Source organism: Coregonus clupeaformis, chromosome 6 (assembly GCF_020615455.1).
Source record: "Coregonus clupeaformis isolate EN_2021a chromosome 6, ASM2061545v1, whole genome shotgun sequence".
Taxonomy (NCBI): Eukaryota; Metazoa; Chordata; class Actinopteri; order Salmoniformes; family Salmonidae; genus Coregonus; species Coregonus clupeaformis.
In genome coordinates, this window is record NC_059197.1 from 7,129,956 (window position 1) to 7,145,667 (window position 15,712).

Here is a 15,712-nt window from a genome sequence, read left to right on the forward strand (position 1 = left end):
GAAGGAAAACCCATGATTTTGGACCCTGTTTTCATGCGAAATGGCTAAAAGAATTGTTTCACGTTTGTTACACTCAAACAGTGTCTCCTGTCATATGCTGAACTGGTCGCATTGTGGATTTGGCCTAAAACATGATTTTGGACAATGTTCATGGAACTCAGCTTAAAACGTACTTGCAGACTTGAAAACCCTTGCCTATTGTAGAGCGCGCCTGTCCTTCCAGTGCTGAAGGAAAACCCATGATTTTGGACCCTGTTTTCATGCGAAATGGCTAAAGGAAATGTTTCACGTTTGTTACACTCAAACAGTGTCTCCTGTCATATGCTGAACTGGTCGCATTGTGGATTTGGCCTAAAACATGATTTTGGACAATGTTCATGGAACTCAGCTTAAAACGTACTTGCAGACTTGAAAACACTTGCCTATTGTAGAGCGCGCCTGTACTTCCAGTGCTGAACGAAAACCCATGATTTTGGACCCTGTTTTCATGCGAAATGGCTAAAAGAAATGTTTCACGTTTGTTACACTCAAACAGTGTCTCCTGTCATATGCTGAACTGGTCGCATTGTGGATTTGGCCTAAAACATGATTTTGGACAATTTTCATGGAACTCAGCTTAAAACGTACTTGCAGACTTGAAAACCCTTGCCTATTGTAGAGCGCGCCTGTCCTTCCAGTGCTGAAGGAAAACCCATGATTTTGGACCCTGTTTTCATGCGAAATGGCTAAAAGAATTGTTTCACGTTTGTTACACTCAAACAGTGTCTCCTGTCATATGCTGAACTGGTCGCATTGTGGATTTGGCCTAAAACATGATTTTGGACAACGTTCATGGAACTCAGCTTAAAACGTACTTGCAGACTTGAAAACCCTTGCATATTGTAGAGCGCGCCTGTACTTCCAGTGCTGAACGAAAACCCATGATTTTGGACCCTGTTTTCATGCAAAATGGCTAAAAGAATTGTTTCACGTTTGTTACACTCAAACAGTGTCTCCTGTCATATGCTGAACTGGTCGCATTGTGGATTTGGCCTAAAACATGATTTTAGACAATATTCATTGAAAAAAGCTTTAAAAAAAATCACATTTGAAAACCCTTGTATATTGTATTCTACATCTGTCCTTCTAGTGCTGAACGTAAAAAAAATATTTTAGACCCTTTTCATGCAAAATGTATAAAAAATATTTTTCACTTTTGTTATTAAAAAAATTGTATCCCTTCATATGCCGAACTAGTTACATTGTGGATTTTGCCTAAAACTTGATTTTAGAAAATATTCATAGAATATTTTTTTTTTTGAATCACATTTGAAAACCCTTGTATGTTATATTCTACATATGTCCTTCTAGTGCTGAACGTAAAAAAATATTTTAGACCCTTTTCATGACAAATTTATAAAAAATATTTTTCACTTTTTTTATAAAAAAAACTTTGTATCCCTTCATATGCCGAACTAGTTTTGTTGTGGATTTTGCCTAAAATATGATTTTAGACAATATTCATTGAAAAAAACTTTTTAAAAAATCACATTTGAAAACCCTTCTAAATTGTATTCTAAGCGTCTGTCCTTCTAGTGATGAACGTAAAAAAATATTTTAGACCCTTTTCATGCAAAATGTATAAAAAAATAATTTTTCACGTTTGTTATAAAAAAAATTGTATCCCTTCATATGCTGAACTAGTTGCATTGTGGATTTTGCCTAAAACATGATTTTAGAAAATATACATAGAATTTTTTTTTTTTATCACATTTGAAAACCCTTGTATGTTATATTCTACATATGTCCTTCTAGTGCTGAATGTAAAAAAATATTTTAGACCCTATTCATGCAAAATTTAAAAAAATATGTTTAACGTTTTTTATAAAAAAAACTTTGCATCCCTTCATATGCCGAACTATTTATTTTGTGGATTTTGCCTAAAACATGATTTTAGACAATATTCATTGAAAAAAGCTTTTTAAAAAATCACATTTGAAAACCCTTCTAAATTGTATTCTACGTCTGTCCTTCTAGTGCTGAATGTAAAAAAATATTTTAGACCCTTTTCATGCAAAATGTATAAAAATATTTTTCATGTTTGTTATAAAAAAAATGGTATCCGTTCATATGCCGAACTAGTTGCATTGTGGATTTTGCCTAAAACAAGATTTTAGAAAATGTTAATTGAAAACATTTTTTTTTTTATCACATTTGAAAACCCTTGTATGTTGAATTCTACATATGTCCTTCTAGTGCTGAACATAAAAAAAATATTTTAGACCCTTTTCATGCAAAATGTATAAAAAATAATTTTCACGTTTGTTATTAAAAAAATTGTATCCCTTCATATGCCGAACTAGTTACATTGTGGATTTTGCCTAAAACTTGATTTTAGAAAATATTCATAGAATATTTTTTTTTTTGAATCACATTTGAAAACCCTTGTATGTTATATTCTACATATGTCCTTCTAGTGCTGAACGTAAAAAAATATTTTAGACCCTTTTCATGACAAATTTATAAAAAATATTTTTCACTTTTTTTATAAAAAATACTTTGTATCCCTTCATATGCCGAACTAGTTTTGTTGTGGATTTTGCCTAAAATATGATTTTAGACAATATTCATTGAAAAAAACTTTTTAAAAAATCACATTTGAAAACCCTTCTAAATTGTATTCTACGTCTGTCCTTCTAGTGTTGAACGTAAAAAAAATATTTTAGACCCTTTTCATGCAAAATGTATAAAAAATAATTTTCACGTTTGTTATAAAAAAAATTGTATCCCTTCATATGCTGAACTAGTTGCATTGTGGATTTTGCCTAAAACATGATTTTAGAAAATATACATAGAATTTTTTTTTTTTATCACATTTGAAAACCCTTGTATGTTATATTCTACATATGTCCTTCTAGTGCTGAACGTAAAAAAATATTTTAGACCCTATTCATGCAAAATTTAAAAAAATATGTTTAACGTTTTTTATAAAAAAAACTTTGCATCCCTTCATATGCCGAACTATTTATTTTGTGGATTTTGCCTAAAACATGATTTTAGACAATATTCATTGAAAAAAGCTTTTTAAAAAATCACATTTGAAAACCCTTCTAAATTGTATTCTACGTCTGTCCTTCTAGTGCTGAATGTAAAAAAATATTTTAGACCCTTTTCATGCAAAATGTATAAAAATATTTTTCATGTTTGTTATAAAAAAAATGGTATCCGTTCATATGCCGAACTAGTTGCATTGTGGATTTTGCCTAAAACAAGATTTTAGAAAATGTTAATTGAAAACATTTTTTTTTATCACATTTGAAAACCCTTGTATGTTGAATTCTACATATGTCCTTCTAGTGCTGAACATAAAAAAAATATTTTAGACCCTTTTCATGCAAAATTTATAAAAAATATTTTTCACATTTTTTATTAAAAAAACTTTGTATCCCTTCATATGCCGAACTAGTTTTTTTGAGGATTTTGCCTAAAACATGATTTTAGATAATATTCATTGAAAAAAGCTTTTTAAAAAATCACATTTGAAAACCCTTCTAAATTGTATTCTACGTCTGTCCTTCTAGTGCTGAACGTAAAAAAAATATTTTAGACCCTTTTCATGCAAAATGTATAAAAAATATTTTTCACGTTTGTTATAAAAAAAAAATTATCCGTTCATATGCCGAACTAGTTGCATTGTGGATTTTGCCTAAAACAAGATTTTAGAAAATGTTAATTGAAAACATTTTTTTTTTATCACATTTGAAAACCCTTGTATGTTGAATTCTACATATGTCCTTCTAGTGCTGAACATTAAAAAAATATTTTAGACCCTTTTCATGCAAAATTTATAAAAAATATTTTTCACATTTTTTATAAAAAATACTTTGTATCCCTTCATATGCCGAACTAGTTTTTTTGAGGATTTTGCCTAAAACATGATTTTAGATAATATTCATTGAAAAAAGCTTTTAAAAAAATCACATTTGAAAACCCTTGTATGTTGAATTCTACATCTGTCCTTCTAGTGCTGAACGTTAAAAAATATTTTAGACCCTTTTCATGCAAAATGTATAAAAAATATTTTTCATGTTTGTTATAAAAAAATTGTATCCCTTCATATGCCGAACTAGTTGCATTGTGGATTTTGCCTAAAACATGATTTTAGAAAATATTAATTTAATATTTTTTTATCACATTTGAAAACCCTTGTATGTTGAATTCTACATATGTCCTTCTAGTGCTGAACGTTAAAAAAAATATTTTAGACCCTTTTCATGCAAAATGTATAAAAAATATTTTACACGTTTGTTATAAAAAGAATTGTATCCCTTCATATGCCGAACTAGTTGCATTGTGGATTTTGCCAATAACATGATTTTAGAAAATATTTATAGAATATTTTTTTTTTATCACATTTGAAAACCCTTGTATGTTATATTCTACATATGTCCTTCTAGTGCTGAACGTAAAAAATATTTTAGACCCTTTTCATGCAAAATGTATAAAAAATATTTTTCACGTTTGTTATAAAAAAATGGTATCCCTTCATATGCCGAACTAGTTGCATTGTGGATTTTGCCTAAAACATGATTTTAGACAATATTCATTGAAAAAAGCTTTTTAAAAAATCACATTTGAAAACCCTTCTAAATTGTATTCTACGTCTGTCCTTCTAGTGCTGAACGTAAAAAAAAATATTTTAGACCCTTTTCATGCAAAATGTATAAAAAATATTTTTCACGTTTGTTATAAAAAAAATGGTATCCCTTCATATGCCGAACTAGTTGAATTGTGGATTTTGCCTAAAACAAGATTTTAGAAAATGTTAATTGAAAACATTTTTTTTAATCACATTTGAAAACCCTTGTATGTTGAATTCTACATATGTCCTTCTAGTGCTGAACATAAAAAAATATTTTAGACCCTTTTCATGCAAAATTTATAAAAAATATTTTTTCACATTTTTTATAAAAAAACTTTGTATCCCTTCATATGCCGAACTAGTTTTTTTGAGGATTTTGCCTAAAACATGATTTTAGATAATATTCATTGAAAAAAGCTTTTAAAAAAATCACATTTGAAAACCCTTGTATGTTGAATTCTACATCTGTCCTTCTAGTGCTGAACGTTAAAAAAATATTTTAGACCCTTTTCATGCAAAATGTATAAAAAATATTTTTCATGTTTGTTATAAAAAAATTGTATCCCTTCATATGCCGAACTAGTTGCATTGTGGATTTTGCCTAAAACATGATTTTAGAAAATATTAATTTAATATTTTTTTATCACATTTGAAAACCCTTGTATGTTGAATTCTACATATGTCCTTCTAGTGCTGAACGTTAAAAAAAAATATTTTAGACCCTTTTCATGCAAAATGTATAAAAAATATTTTACACGTTTGTTATAAAAAGAATTGTATCCCTTCATATGCCGAACTAGTTGCATTGTGGATTTTGCCAATAACATGATTTTAGAAAATATTTATAGAATATTTTTTTTTTATCACATTTGAAAACCCTTGTATGTTATATTCTACATTTGTCCTTCTAGTGCTGAACGTAAAAAAATATTTTAGACCCTTTTCATGCAAAATGTATAAAAAATATTTTTCACGTTTGTTATAAAAAAAATGGTATCCCTTCATATGCCGAACTAGTTGCATTGTGGATTTAGCCTAAAACATGATTTTAGACAATATTCATTGAAAAAAGCTTTTTAAAAAATCACATTTGAAAACCCTTCTAAATTGTATTCTACGTCTGTCCTTCTAGTGCTGAACGTAAAAAAAATATTTTAGACCCTTTTCATGCAAAATGTATAAAAAATATTTTTCACGTTTGTTATAAAAAAAATGGTATCCCTTCATATGCCGAACTAGTTGCATTGTGGATTTTGCCTAAAACAAGATTTTAGAAAATGTTAATTGAAAACATTTTTTTAATCACATTTGAAAACCCTTGTATGTTGAATTCTACATATGTCCTTCTAGTGCTGAACATTAAAAAAATATTTTAGACCCTTTTCATGCAAAATTTATAAAAAATATTTTTCACATTTTTTATAAAAAAAACTTTGTATCCCTTCATATGCCGAACTAGTTTTTTTGAGGATTTTGCCTAAAACATGATTTTAGATAATATTAATTGAAAAAAGCTTTTTAAAAAATCACATTTGAAAACCCTTGTATGTTGAATTCTACATCTGTCCTTCTAGTGCTGAACGTTTAAAAAATATTTTAGACCCTTTTCATGCAAAATGTATAAAAAATATTTTTCACGTTTGTTATAAAAAAAAAATTATCCCTTCATATGCCGAACTAGTTGCATTGTGGATTTAGCCTAAAACATGATTTTAGAAAATATTCATTTAAATTTTTTTTTATCACATTTGAAAACCCTTGTATGTTGAATTCTACATATGTCCTTCTAGTGCTGAACGTTAAAAAAATATTTTAGACCCTTTTCATGCAAAATGTATAAAAAATATTTTTCACGTTTGTTATAAAAAGAATTGTATCCCTTCATATGCCGAACTAGTTGCATTGTGGATTTTGCCAATAACATGATTTTAGAAAATATTCATAGAATATTTTTTTTAATCACATTTGAAAACCCTTGTATGTTATATTCTACATATGTCCTTCTAGTGCTGAACGTAAGAAAAATATTTTAGACCCTTTTCATCCAAAATTTATAAAAAATATTTTTCACATTTTTTATAAAAAATACTTTGTATCCCTTCATATGCCAAACTAGTTTTTTTGAGGATTTTGCCTAAAACATGATTTTAGATAATATTCATTGAAAAAAGCTTTTAAAAAAATCACATTTGAAAACCCTTGTATGTTGAATTCTACATATGTCCTTCTAGTGCTGAACATAAAAAAAATATTTTAGACCCTTTTCATGCAAAATTTATAAAAAATATTTTTCACATTTTTTATAAAAAAACTTTGTATCCCTTCATATGCCGAACTAGTTTTTTTGAGGATTTTGCCTAAAACATGATTTTAGATAATATTAATTGAAAAAAGCTTTTTAAAAAATCACATTTGAAAACCCTTGTATGTTGAATTCTACATCTGTCCTTCTAGTGCTGAACGTTTAAAAAATATTTTAGACCCTTTTCATGCAAAATGTATAAAAAATATTTTTCACGTTTGTTATAAAAAAAAAATTATCCCTTCATATGCCGAACTAGTTGCATTGTGGATTTAGCCTAAAACATGATTTTAGAAAATATTCATTTAAATTTTTTTTATCACATTTGAAAACCCTTGTATGTTGAATTCTACATATGTCCTTCTAGTGCTGAACGTTAAAAAAATATTTTAGACCCTTTTCATGCAAAATGTATAAAAAATATTTTTCACGTTTGTTATAAAAAGAATTGTATCCCTTCATATGCCGAACTAGTTGCATTGTGGATTTTGCCAATAACATGATTTTAGAAAATATTCATAGAATATTTTTTTTAATCACATTTGAAAACCCTTGTATGTTATATTCTACATATGTCCTTCTAGTGCTGAACGTAAGAAAAATATTTTAGACCCTTTTCATCCAAAATTTATAAAAAATATTTTTCACATTTTTTATAAAAAATACTTTGTATCCCTTCATATGCCGAACTAGTTTTTTTGAGGATTTTGCCTAAAACATGATTTTAGATAATATTCATTGAAAAAAGCTTTTAAAAAAATCACATTTGAAAACCCTTGTATGTTGAATTCTACATCTGTCCTTCTAGTGCTGAACGTTAAAAAAATATTTTAGACCCTTTTCATGCAAAATGTATAAAAAATATTTTTCATGTTTGTTATAAAAAAAATTGTATCCCTTCATATGCCGAACTAGTTGCATTGTGGATTTTGCCTAAAACATGATTTTAGAAAATATTAATTTAATATTTTTTTATCACATTTGAAAACCCTTGTATGTTGAATTCTACATATGTCCTTCTAGTGCTGAACGTTAAAAAAAATATTTTAGACCCTTTTCATGCAAAATGTATAAAAAATATTTTACACGTTTGTTATAAAAAAGAATTGTATCCCTTCATATGCCGAACTAGTTGCATTGTGGATTTTGCCAATAACATGATTTTAGAAAATATTTATAGAATATTTTTTTTTTATCACATTTGAAAACCCTTGTATGTTATATTCTACATTTGTCCTTCTAGTGCTGAACGTAAAAAAATATTTTAGACCCTTTTCATGCAAAATGTATAAAAAATATTTTTCACGTTTGTTATAAAAAAATGGTATCCCTTCATATGCCGAACTAGTTGCATTGTGGATTTTGCCTAAAACATGATTTTAGACAATATTCATTGAAAAAAGCTTTTTAAAAAATCACATTTGAAAACCCTTCTAAATTGTATTCTACGTCTGTCCTTCTAGTGCTGAACGTAAAAAAAATATTTTAGACCCTTTTCATGCAAAATGTATAAAAAATATTTTTCACGTTTGTTATAAAAAAAATGGTATCCCTTCATATGCCGAACTAGTTGCATTGTGGATTTTGCCTAAAACAAGATTTTAGAAAATGTTAATTGAAAACATTTTTTTTAATCACATTTGAAAACCCTTGTATGTTGAATTCTACATATGTCCTTCTAGTGCTGAACATAAAAAAAATATTTTAGACCCTTTTCATGCAAAATTTATAAAAAATATTTTTCACATTTTTTATAAAAAAAACTTTGTATCCCTTCATATGCCGAACTAGTTTTTTTGAGGATTTTGCCTAAAACATGATTTTAGATAATATTAATTGAAAAAAGCTTTTTAAAAAATCACATTTGAAAACCCTTGTATGTTGAATTCTACATCTGTCCTTCTAGTGCTGAACGTTAAAAAAATATTTTAGACCCTTTTCATGCAAAATGTATAAAAATATTTTTCACGTTTGTTATAAAAAAAAAATTATCCCTTCATATGCCGAACTAGTTGCATTGTGGATTTAGCCTAAAACATGATTTTAGAAAATATTCATTTAAATTTTTTTTATCACATTTGAAAACCCTTGTATGTTGAATTCTACATATGTCCTTCTAGTGCTGAACGTTAAAAAAATATTTTAGACCCTTTTCATGCAAAATGTATAAAAAATATTTTTCACGTTTGTTATAAAAAGAATTGTATCCCTTCATATGCCGAACTAGTTGCATTGTGGATTTTGCCAATAACATGATTTTAGAAAATATTCATAGAATATTTTTTTTAATCACATTTGAAAACCCTTGTATGTTATATTCTACATATGTCCTTCTAGTGCTGAACGTAAGAAAAATATTTTAGACCCTTTTCATCCAAAATGTCAAAAAAATATTTTTCACGTTTGTTATAAAAAAAATTGTATCCCTTCATATGCCGAACTAGTTGCATTGTGGATTTTGCCTAAAACAAGATTTTTGAAAATGTTAATTGAAAACATTTTTTTAATCACATTTGAAAACCCTTGTATGTTGAATTCTACATATGTCCTTCTAGTGCTGAACATTAAAAAAATATTTTAGACCCTTTTCATGCAGTTTTGGGGGATTTCAACCTCCCTACGTCTACATTTGACTCATTTCTCTCTGCCTCCTTCTTTCCACTCCTCTCCTCTTTTGACCTCACCCTCTCACCATCCCCCCCCCCACTCACAAGGCAGGCAATACGCTTGACTTCATCTTTACTAGATGTTGCTCTTCTACTAATCTCACTGCAACTCCCCTCCATGTCTCCGACCACTACTTTGTATCCTTTTCTCTCTCGCTCTCCTCCAACACTACTCACTCTGCCCCTACACAGATGGTAACGCGCCGCCGCAACCTTCGCTCTCTCTCTCCCACTACTCTCTCCTCTTCCATCCTATCATCTCTTCCCTCTGCTCAATCCTTCTCCCTCCAATCTCCTGATTCTGCCTCCTCAACCCTCCTCTCCTCCCTTTCTGCATCCTTTGACTCCCTGTGTCCCCTATCCTCCCGGCCGGCTCGGTCCTCCCCTCCAGCTCCGTGGCTTGATGACTCATTGCGAGCTCACAGAACAGAGCTCCGGGCAGCTGAGCGGAAATGGAAGAAAACTAAACTCCCTGCCGACCTGGCATCTTTTCACTCCCTCCTCTCTACATTTTCTTCATCTGTTTCTGCTGCTAAGGCCACTTTCTACCACTCTAAATTCCAAGCATCTGCCTCTAACCCTAGGAAGCTCTTTGCCACATTCTCCTCACTGCTGAATCCGTTTTGTCTCCAAAGCCCCATACGCTACCCACCACTGTGACCTGTACGCTCTTGTTGGCTGGTCCTCACTACATGTTCGTCGTCAAACCCACTGGCTCCAGGCCATCTATAAATCACTGCTAGGCAAATCCCCGCCTTATCTTAGCTCATTGGTCACCATAGCAGCACTCACCCGTAGTCTGCGCTCCAGCAGGTATATCTCACTGGTCATTCCCAAAGCCAACACCTCCTTTGGCCGCCATTCCTTCCAGTTCTCTGCTGCCAATGACTGGAACGAATTGCAAAAATCTCTGAAGCTGGAGACTCTTATCTCCCTCACTAACTTTAAGCATCAGTTGTCAGAGCACCTTACCGATCACTGCACCTGTACACAGCCCATCTGAAATTAGCCCACCCAACTACCTCATCCCTATATTGTTATTCTTTTTGCTCTTTTGCACCCCAGTATCTCTATTTGCACATAATCTCTTGCACATCTAGCATTCCAGTGTTAATACTATTGTAATTATTTTGCACTATAGCCTATTTATTGCCTTACCTCCATAACTTGCTACATTTGCACACACTGTATATATATTTTCTGTTGTATTTTTGACTTTATGTTTTTTACCCCATATGTAACTCTGTGTTGTTTTTATCGCACTGCTTTGCTTTATCTTGGCCAGGTCGCAGTTGTAAATGAGAACTTGTTCTCAACTGGCTTACCTGGTTAAATAAAGGTGAAAAATAAAATTAAAATAAATAAAAAATAAACGTTTGGTTCAGTTTATCTGTTACGATATTGTGTCAGTAATACTTCTGTAGTGACCTCAGCTACAAGTTCCTATATTCCTCCTGTTATCAACCAAGATAATAGCCACAGCTCTTATGAGACCACCAATCCACCATTATTAGAATGGATCAGATCTAGGTAACTGTCCATTTCTAAGTAGGCTACAAGCAATAAACCAAACATTTGCTTTAGTTGCCCATCATATAATGAATTGATATCCATATTATCAATATCCAATTAATTGATAGATATTACGTCACCATTCTCAATCGTTTAATCTAGCAAAACTGTAGGCAACGCAAAATAATGACTACCACGAAATCGTCTCGCTATTCCTGTTAAATAAGTGAGTTTTTCCATTTGAACTACTTTGTAGTATCTGTCTAAGCCACACATACCAGCAGTTGAATTACACTCAGAAACCCAGATTTGTTTACTCTATGCCTTTGCCCCAATGCTATTGAACTGACACAGAAATCCAACAAATAGCGCAATTACAATGGTTTGTCTTCTTACCATCTGATACAAAATGAAGTTCCTTCACTTCACCACCTTAGCTCCGCAATGATAATTAGTTTAATGGAAACCCTAAATTGGCTTTGTACTATATTATAACTTACGTTTATAAATTCCACTCCTTATGGGCAGTTAATTTCTATGAAAGGATCTAACAACGGTACAACTTAGAAAACCTGTATTCATTATTACCCACCCATGACGTACGTCTACGTTTGGGTAAGCAAGTTAATACATACATAGCACTCTAATTATGATTCTCTCACTTAGAGTAATCGATTACCCACATAAACTACATCCTATTTCCACATCGTCACAAACTCCATATAGAACGTTAGAAACTTCTAGGTATGATTCTCAATCGACACAAATCAACTTCTACAACCATACTCCCAGCGGAACCAAAAAAACAGACTGTAGTTTCAAGGACACTGACCTTCCTGTCATTGGACCCTCGCCGGTTTTCCAACCTTCAGGAAACCCCGTCAAAGTCAAGCCTCTCATTAAAACATGTATTTCACCATTACACTCTAAAATAACCTCACGTTCTCCATACCACTCCTTGATATCATATGATGGGCATTGATGTACGGAACTACAATATAATGTTATATCAAAGCTTATTATCCAAACTTATATCAACTTATCATACACATTCATATAATTGATTATGCACCCTTTCAAATTAAAATTACTTTCTGCTCTTTGTTCATAAAATAGCCTGTTGTTCCATATACCTCGATGCCATCTGTTGAACAGAAAATGGTTGCATCGAGTTTACTTAAAAGGTTTCTTCCCATGAACACCGTAGTAGTTGTAGCGTTTACTATAAATGAATGTTGAAAATTAATATCCTCCCAATGGGAGAGATATATGATCACTTTGCATAGTTTCAATAATTCTCATACACTGGACTTTCTGTTTACTTAAAGGACACCTTCAACCTCTCTAGGTTTATTTTGGGAGTTAGGGTGCGGTTGGGCAGGAGTCCAATTTCCTCTCTCTATCTCCCCCGATTATTACCGTTCCCTTGCTTCAACAAAAAATTCCATAATTGTATTTGCTAATCTATTGTTCAAATCGACATTTTGGTTTTGTTTGATTATTGTAAATATCATGTTATATTCCTTTCCCACACGATCTCTAGTATATCTCATTTTTTTCAATGTTTGTTCGTCCTGTATGACCTCTAAACTTTCTTTCTGCCCTTTCAAATGCTCTACTAAACCTTTGTAACCACAATGCCCTGCATTCCTCGCACCACCGTTTGATCTCAAAGTTATCTATTTTAGCTATAGGAATAGCCCATGTGGACTGACACTCTCATTAAGTAGATTATGTTGCTCCATTACCAAATTACGTAATATCATAACTGACTTTTCCTCCGTCCTAATTATATTTACCAGACATTGTGCACACATTAAATTCCATGCTTTATACACCTCTTTCATACAATCTAAATCCCATTTCAGGTTGCTTATTGCTGCATTATCAATTATATACTTTCGTGCTACTTGCAATGTATCCCTCTTAAAACTACTGTCTTGAGGATAGTCATTATCTGTCCGAGTGCCAAACACTGGCCATGCATTCTGCAAGTTTGATTGTCTATTCGAACAATTTATAAGTAAATGCTACAGCACACTTCTATGGAAATACAAATTGTTGTTCAATATTTTGTTTGTCAATAGATTATTGTATTTGTATCTCCTGCCTTGGTATAGGCTCTGAATTTAAATAAGTTATGATGTTGCGCCCTTAACGCACAGCAACACTGTAGCCTGCTGTACCCATACTGTTAAATATTTTAAATAGGCTACTGATCTATTTACTTTCTAGCATGTTTGGCAATGAAATGAGTGATGGAGAAATGGCAGCCTAATATTTGTTGTGTAGCGGGAATAAACCAGCCATGTCATAAAAGGAGAGACAAGTCCTGCAATATGATTATGATTTAGGCTTACAAGTAAAATAAACATTTTAGGCTAGATGCTGCTATGCAATCTCCTTACCAACGGCAAATGCATCTGTTTTTACATTAGGCCTACATTTTAATGTTTTTATTAGCCTACCGTTATTATAATTCCTGTGCATCAAAAAACCTTAATTTCCCTCAAAAGAACAATATTTGCTTGCAATAGAATTGATGAACTAGAAGTTGTGCATAACGCATTGTCTTAGATGATACGCACACTTTCCGGTCAAGTTCCAAATGGATAAATACCAACCTTTGCAGGAAAACTAATTATCTGGAGAGAGAGATGAGACAGATAATAAGGCAGTATGGAAGAGATACCGCATTGTGGGGGTAGAGAGAGAGAGCAGGCAGTTGCGAGCCAGTGAGGAGCAGGGGAGGAGATTGTAGTGGAAGGGATGCGAAGTGTAGATGAGCACACTTGTTCTTCAACTGTGTCGTGGTTTACCGCTCGGAATGAGGGATTCATTCACAGCTGCTCTGCCACTCTGTGTCTGTCAGGCTGCCTTTGAGGCTACTACTGTATCATCATGGGAGGCTGCTGGAATGTGATAGCGAGCCAGACGGCCTAGGAGGTGACACCATCACCAGGGAGGGAGAGTTGCCCTGGACCACCAAACCACCCCCTACCTTCTGCTTCTGATCGCTGCCTCCTGCGTTGTGTTGTGTGTGTGTGTGTGTCTGTATGTGTGAGTGAGAGAACAGTGTATGTCTGTGTGAATATGTGTGTGTGACACAGAGAGAACTGCAGCAGCAGCGGAGGAAGGAGGAGCCAAGCAACCAGGGAGGGAGCTGGATGCTCGCGGGTTGCCGTGACAGCACCACAGCCTGCTGTTTCTAGTGACGACTGACGCAAGAATGTGTGTGTGAGCTGTTCTAGGGAGGGGGAACCAGCGGCTGTCTGTGTCCAGCCCAGCTTGCAGTGTCCTGGGGGCCCCTTCTGTGCCTGTCTATCTGTCCGTCACAGAGGTTGGAGGTGGCCCTTCCTTTTTCACAACGCGGTACTCAGTCACTCGAAGATGGCCAACCTCCTCCTCCTCTTCCTCATCTTCCTCCTCATGCCTCTCTGTGATCTCGAACAGAAGCAGCAGCAGTACCGGGCTCTCTCCTCTGTCATGCTCTGTGCCACTGGGAGCTCTATGGAGCTAAGCTCCGGGTGATCCTGCTTACCCGCAGCTCAGCCCCCACTCCTGCCTCCTAGCCTGTGTGGTGGACAGGACTGAACCCCTGCCTGGTGTGGTCAACCTCTAGGTTACCTTGATCTGACCGCAGCACTACCCAGCCACTGTAAGTATCATTCCCCTTTGCCCGATACACTACCCTGCTTTTGTTCTGTTTTCCGGTTCCGCTTCACAGTCTGCCTGTGGATCTGTGTCACTGCACTACTGTCCACATTGATTGTCTGTAGAATGTAGTCTACCTACTTTGATCTATATGTTGTTGGTAGTATACAGTACATGTCAACGGGGAAAGACAGTCCTCAAACACCGACTTGGAGTATACAGTAAGCCCATTATATTATACATACTGTCTATCCATATTGTTATTTGTATTCACACCATTTGTTATTGTCAGTTGTATACACAGTCTATGTCCATTATAGCTGTATTAATAGCGCACAGCTCACCACAAACCACTGCAGATATAAAATCTTACGCTTCCTGTCTCTGAGGCGGAACAAATGTGTCTCAAACGATGAATTAGGAACTCCCTTTTCTGCATTATGTCACCCTCCACCGTGAGATGCTGTTGCCTGGCGACGGCCGGGCTCGCTCTGCATTCCATTTTTAGAATGCAGCTGTGACTCCATCAGGAGAGCATGGGGGGATTAGGAGAATTGGGCCAAGGAATAGAGGAGGAAAAAGAGAGTGGGTAAGTGAGAGGGCAGGGAATGACAAAGGGGAAAAAGAGATTGATGAACTGCTTTTACATTCTGCACCTTGATTTATTCACACACCTGTGTTTGTGCACAACCATGAGCACGGACACACACACACACACATACCTTCCCCCTCAATTCTATTTTATATATTTGTCAGTCAGTGACAATTTACCAATGATACATCATGGTTTTGATGCTCTTGAACACAGCCAATGGGAGTAGGGGGGGGCAGAGTCTGGGCTAGCAGCAGATCAGCCTGTTAGCCTGCAAGCTGTGTAGAGTCTTGCAATGGGCTACACACAGCTTGCCTGGAAGAGGCTATGCTATCACCATCTGTCTGAGGTCCGTACCACTCCCC

The 15,712-nt window shown here is 33.7% G+C and overlaps 1 protein-coding gene across 2 annotated transcripts in view; it reads left to right on the forward strand.

The window, feature by feature from the left end:
* The first annotated feature begins 13,857 nt into the window (after positions 1 to 13,857).
* Positions 13,858 to 15,712, forward strand: part of LOC121567270 (neuronal tyrosine-phosphorylated phosphoinositide-3-kinase adapter 2) — a 148,934-nt gene continuing 147,079 nt past the window's right edge. For both annotated transcript variants that reach the window (XM_041877161.2, XM_041877162.2), the window contains exon 1: positions 13,858 to 14,759. The gene's annotated coding sequence lies outside the window, so the exon portion shown is untranslated. The remainder of the gene's footprint in view (positions 14,760 to 15,712) is intronic.